The sequence below is a fragment of the Lepidothrix coronata genome, unplaced genomic scaffold (assembly GCF_001604755.1).
Source record: "Lepidothrix coronata isolate B3197 unplaced genomic scaffold, Lepidothrix_coronata-1.0 Scaffold43, whole genome shotgun sequence".
Classification (NCBI taxonomy): domain Eukaryota; kingdom Metazoa; phylum Chordata; class Aves; order Passeriformes; family Pipridae; genus Lepidothrix; species Lepidothrix coronata.
The window spans coordinates 4797747-4804484 of NW_016690223.1; the positions used below are offsets into that span (position 1 = coordinate 4797747).

At 38.1% G+C, this 6738-nt stretch overlaps 1 long non-coding RNA gene across 1 annotated transcript; it reads left to right on the top strand.

Annotated features, from left to right (window-relative positions):
• The first annotated feature begins 4390 nt into the window (after positions 1-4390).
• Positions 4391-6375, top strand: LOC108496790. The gene is made up of 4 exons (XR_001874591.1): positions 4391-4411; positions 4530-4562; positions 4732-4836; positions 6295-6375. It is a non-coding gene; the product is annotated as an uncharacterized LOC108496790 (long non-coding RNA).
• The last annotated feature ends 363 nt before the right edge of the window (positions 6376-6738 follow it).

Sequence of the window (6738 nt, forward strand, 5' to 3'; positions counted from 1 at the left end):
ACTATTAACCCTTATCTGCTATTTATTCAGACTGCTTTAAAGTACTACTGAGTTAATGTTTCTTTTCCTCTTGTAGTTGGTGACTGTCCTGGAAGACCCTTTTGCACGTGCATAAGGTGGTACATATGCATGACTAAGTCTGTAAAGGCTTGTAGCTCATACACTTTAAATGGGATAGGTTTTATCTGTTTCCTCTTCCATTAAAATCAGCAATGAATACTTTCACCCACCAGTTCAGTGTTTTGCATTCCTTAAACTGGAAAGTCAGTAATAGAGAAAAACTATCTTATGTTTTATCTACCTAGTGCAGTCTACCACTTTTTTACACCAAGTGTCAGAATAGTCTGCTCTTTCAGTTTAAAGCCATTCTCCCTTGTTCCATCATTACACATCTTTGTAAAAAGTCTCTCTCCAACCTCCTTGTACCCTTTAGGTAGTGGAAGGCTGCTGTAAGGTCTCCCTGGAGCCTTCTTTCCTCTGGACTGAACAATCCCAATTCTCTCAGCCTGTCCTCACAGGAGAGGTGCTCCAGCCCTGTGATCATCTCTGTGGCACTCCTCTGGACTCATTCCAATAGGTCTACATCCTTCTTATATTGGGGGTCCTAAAGCTGGACACAGTATTCAAGGTGGTATCTCATGAAAAGTGGAGTAGAAGGGTAGGATCACCCCCTGCTGGTCATGCTGCTTTTGATGCAGCCCAGGATATAATTGCAGCCCAAGATAATGCCATGTCCTTTCCAACAAGAAATAAGGAAAATTTTGTATATTACTAAAACTACCAGATTTCTCACTATTACAGAACTCTGCCTAAATTTATGTATAATATATCATATTTGCTGAATATGAGACATTTTAAGAATAATTTTATAGCAAAAATATTTGCATAAAAACCAGAACAATCAGTTACTGACAGAACTTTATCATGCACCAACACTAATTATCCCTTCTCACTCTTTACTACCTTTCAACCCTCAGTGTTTGTTTCCCTGTAATTTCATGATTATGTACAAAGTTTTGTTTAGCCTGGGCACTGTGAGGCAAATGTGATTTTCCTTTGGGAAGAGTTTGAGCTACCCTGGTTTGTTTAGCCTGGAGAAAAGAAAGCTCAGAGGGGACCTTAGCACACTACCTGAAAGGAGGTGGGGGTTGGTTTCTTATCCCAAGTAACAAGTAATGAGATGAGAGGAAATGGTCTCAAGTTGTTCCAGGGGAAGTTTAGATTCGATATCAGAAAAAAATTTCTTCACTGAAAGGGTGCTCAGGCATTGATTGCATCAGGCTTTCCAGGGAAGTGGTGGAATTACCATCCCTGGGAGAGTTCAAAAAATGTGTGGATATGGTACCTGGGGACATGGTTTAATGATTAATACGGTGATGCTGAGTTAATGGTTGGACTCAATGATTTTAGAGCTCTTTTTCAAACTAAAAAACTCTATGATTAGATTGGTACCTAGTACATGGTGGCTGAGTTTTTGAATTCTACCTCTGTTATTATAGATGGGGTATTATCCAGTATTAGAATTCTTTATCTGGGAGAGAATTGCTAAAGTTTTAGTAATAATGACTTTAATAAGCACTGTATCGCTTAATACTCCAAGGAACTGGTCCATATAGTTCAAAGTATTATAGAAACAAAGTCATTCAACATTTTATTTCCCAAATAACTATAGGAAATATTTCTATGTCAATTTTTTTTATAATAAATGCTTATCTTTACTGATGGCATCTCAAAGGCATATCTTCATTAAAGGATATATCATTAAATGTAATATCTTCATTAAAAGACAGTAAAAAATAATGTTCCAATTTTATTTAAAAATGGTTTAAATTTAAAAACACCTGGATTTTGTAGGTAATGAAGTAATGTAATAATAATCCTTTTCCAACTTGTTTGCAGGCAAGAGCATTTACCTTATATGAAAACTTAAGTTTACATTTTCATCTGGAAACTTACTCATAGAACTTATGCAACTGGGCATAATCACTGGAAGATTCTAAAAGATATAAAAGCAGATACATTTTTCAGAACAGGCTGACACAGAAGGAAAAATATTAACTGGTCACTTTTTCTGCAGTTCTTTGTTGCTCTTGTCATACAAGTTTACTATTACTTTCTTCAATTTCTCTGTAACTTTGATTCACAATTTAAACTTGCCAAGGTGTGAACCCATGTGATTGTAATGGGTGACTTTTTCCTCTTCACTCTTCTCATTCATCTTTCTCATAATAACATCAGCATCCAAAGGAATGAACCAGAAATTCATAATCTAAAAATCCATGCAGTCACCTACAGCTTGGCACTTCAGCATCTGCCTTCTGCAGAACTAGCAGATGGATTCATTTACCAAAATCATATTTGGTTTCAGTTTTCAGCCTGCCTGTCAAAACATGTTCAGCTTTGTGAAAAGCGAAGACTGCATAGTATATTTTGTTCAGGTAACAAGAAAGGGGCCTTGCCATTCTCTCAGCTACAATACAACCTTTTTTTTCCCCACTAACAGTCACAAAGATGTTATATAGCACCACCCCTTCTTGTCCACCTTACTTATGTAAAGACAAGTGGCTGTTACGGCTACTGGGAGACCTCCCCCATTTAACACTCCCCTGCTTAACCTTATACACATTTGAGTCTTGAGGTGAGGAGCAGACAATCTATAGGCTCCCCAGGAACCAGGAATGTGGATTAAAAGAAAGGCCACCAGACTAGTAATCTGCATGGGTTCTCCTCTTTCAGAAATGTGTGTCCTTCCACTACACCATCCTCTGTTATCTAATCTGTATACAATACTATGGATAAAGAATGAGAAGCCTGAAAAAAATTACTCATGAATAAACAGTATCCTACCCAATTTTATTTAATATTGGAAGAGAATGTCACTAAATATCTGCAAAGGCATAAAAAACTTTTCTATGCAATTACGAGATTGTTGTTGGTTTTGTTTAACTTGCCTCAGGTATGGTGGGAGATTAGTCATCTTTAATATAAAATCTTAGAAGTGGAAGGAAACAAACTGAATGTAATCACAGTTACCTATACAACCCTTACTTGCTATTTATTATGGACATTTCATAAGAAAACTCAATATTTTTACATGACTTCAAGTTTCTTTCTAAGCATCAGAATACTTCATTGTGTCTCTAAATAGTTTGAACCTAAAGTTTTGTCATAATTCTTATCAGACTCTATTTGCTCTCTTGCCTTTATTTGCTATGATCAGATGAAGAGTAGAAGAACATGTAGTTTATCCTAAAGGATATCTGAGGAAAAAAGAAAAACAAACAAAAGTGGTGTTCACAGGTTCACAGTAGCATCAGAAGAGGAACAAGAAAGATGATAACAGACACTAAACCTCTAAAGTGTGTGAATAGTGAACCAAGAAATGTAGAAAATAAGCATAAAGAGATAATATTTTCAATATATGCCAAGTTTATGATTCAGTTGATATAACAGAGACTTGATGGGATAATCCATATGACTGGGAAATTAATACAAAGTGAAAAAGCTTATTCAAGAAATGCAAGCCAGGGAATGAAGGATAAGGATCATTAATGCATACACTTGATCTAGGTCAACACTTTCAATGAAGGCAGCTCTGCTGAAAAACTGAGCAATGATAAAAATACTAAAAGCAATGCATGACTATCATTGGTAAGGTCTAATATTAAACAGTAAACCAAGATAGTATGGATAAAAGAATTAGCAGATTCATCCAGAGAACAAAAGGTCATGATAATGAGGGGTACTAGATGAGCAGACAATTCCAGGAACAAAGAGGAACTCAGTCTGTCCTGCAAGCTCTTAAAATCCACTGACAACAATCAGTTAGAGATAGAAAACTAAATGTCTTGTGTGTTTTACTCTAACTAGGAGGAAAGAACTGTCTAAGAATACCATCCTTAGAAGGCAGTTCAGAGTAGCCATGAAATTACAATATTTGTGATTAAAAATGTCATGGCTTTCAGGAAAATGGATTTTACTAAACTACATGACTAGTAGATAAGGTTTCATAAGGAACTTGGTCTGAGAAAAAAAGAGTAAGTTGAACTGAACATCCAGTAAATCAAAAATACTAAAGCCGCAATTGGACAATAAATTTGTCTCACTGCTAGTGAGCACAAGAAACAAACATGCACTAAAAATTGGATGAATTTACATAGAGCACAAAATTGTAGCCGAAGCATGTAGGAGCAGACTTGGTGTCCCAGTTTTGGCCAAGACAGAGTTAATTTCCTCACAGTTGCCATGAGGCAGAGGAGCCTGAAGCGATGTGGGCACGTCTAGGTTGTTATTCTGTACCACCCATGTCATCGCTGGGAACACGGTTTTGGGTGGAAGAAAAAGGAAATGAACAACGGAACAGCCGCCATTTTGTTCCTTTTTCCTGGGGAGCAAAGCGGCAAACAGAGAGGTGAGGTAGCGTGGACAGTGCAGCCGGGAGGGTTTGTCCATCATTGTTTTTCATTGTCTCAGACTCGGGGGGAAAACATCAGCTGCAGTAATGTCCTCCATTTTCTCCTTTGTCTCAGGAAGCCACAGGTTGCTGGCCATGGTAGAATCAGGTCAGTCAGACTTCTATAAGCATTTTTTACATGTAATCACCCTCTTTTACACACTGCTGTTATTAGTATTGTTGCTGTTACTGTTTGGTTTTCCTTATCTTATTGCTGTTTTTCCTGTAAATCGTTGTGTTTACTCATCATTTATACTTCTTTGTCTCTTTCTCACCAGAGGGGATAGGGGGAAGGGAAGTGGCTGCTTGGAGCTTAATTTCCAGCTAGTTTTAAACCACAACACTTTGAAAGGTCAAAACAGAAGATCAATATTACTACTAAGGTACACTACTAAAAGTAATGAGAAATCCTTCCATAAGTGCGTTAGTATTAAGAGGAAGATGTAGAAAGGGATTGGTCCACTTATTCTTCAGAGGGTTTTTAGATTACTGTTTTATTCCTATGTATAATTGGCACAATGAGTCTGTCACTATATCCATGATGAAAAGGTTCTAATTCAAACATGTGAAGGAACAGTTTAGACAGTATTTAGATGTGTTAGAAAATTTTTGGGCTGAAAAATGAATACAAACATGTACTAGTGAGATCTCTAAACCATTACCAGTTATCTGTTTAAAATCTCAAAGGATGCACAAACTCTTAAAACCCTCAAAAATGACAAATTCAGGTGGTTTGGGATTTTTAAGTGGCAAAAAGTAAGAGGAGATTTATAGATCAAACAGCTCCGTCCTGACTCCCAGGAAGTTTTTCAGAAAAAAGCTAATAACTCCTGTGTTAACATAGTTCATGTATCTTTTCTTCGAGGCTCCTCTCATGCGGTAGCCAGTGGCAAGTTCACCATAGAGCAGGATCTTAGGGAGGTGGTGGTCCTTCATCCTTGAGACGTGCCCTGCCCAGCGCAGCTGCGTTCTCAGTAACATGGCCTCAATACTTGTGACTGCTGCTTGTTCTAGAACAGATGTATTGGTCACATAATCTGACCAGTGGATGTTTAAGATTGAACGGAGGCAGCGTTGATGGAAGCGTTCGAGGAGTCGCAGGTGGTGGCGGTAGATGACCCATGTTTCGGAACCATATAAGAGAGTAGACAACACTATGGCTTTGTAAACACTGATCTTGGTGCTTTTCTTCAAGTGTTTATTACGCCATACTCTTTTGTGGAGTTTTCCAAAAGCACTGTATGCCTTTGCTAACCTGTTGTCTATCTCTCCATCGATCTTACCGCGTGAGAGGAGCCCCGAAGAAAAGATACAAGGACTCCCTGAAACAACATCTCAGCCTTGGCCATATTGATCACCATAACTGGTCTACTCTGGCCTCAAATCGGGAGGCCTGGAAACACACCATCTATAACGCAGCTGTCTCCTTCGAGAACTCACGCAGGATCACTCTTGAGGAAAAAAGGCAACGCAGAAAGAACCGTGTATTGCAGAATACACCATCTAAGGAATCTTTCTGTTGTGCCTTTTGCAATCGGATATGTCTGTCACCTATTGGCCGCATAAGCCACCAGCGTGCCTGTAGCAAATGTGGATAGAGCCTTCCCAAATCTTCATTCGCGAAGCCTAGCCATGACATAACATAGTTCATAATAAGCAAAGGGTTAAAGAAAAATCTGGATATGTCAGGAGTAAATGATGTGCAGGGAATCTAACTTTCTTTCCATAGCATAAAGCTAAATTCCCCCTACTTAAAAAACACTGCATAGGCTGACCCCCTCCAGTCTTTTCTAGCCCATTGATACCATGATTCAGAGCAGTATGTCTATTTTCTTCAACAGAAAACTCAGCTTCCTGGCAAAGTGATGCAAAAGGAGTAAAGAACAAGCAGAAATGCCCATCTAGCTGCATTAAAATTCAGGTTTGGGAAATTACTATTGAAGATTAAGAAAATGGTCTGTATAGTAGCATTTTTTCAAGTTGTGAATGGTAGTTCCTTCAGCTATTTCTCATAAAAGAGTTGCTATATACCTTTAATTCTCCCTTAATTCTCTCAATGCAGCCTTTAATTCTCTGTACTTTTCCCAGTTGTACCCTTCTTTTCGATGTGGAGAAGACCAGAAATGTTTATAAGACATTTAAGATTCAGTTGCACCACAGGGCTCTCCAGCAGCATAATGACGTTCTTTGTTTTGTTTTCCTCTATTTCTTCCCTAACAGTTTCTTAAACTCTGATTGCTTTTTTGAACACACCAACAGAGGTTTTTGGAGAAGTATCTACTAAA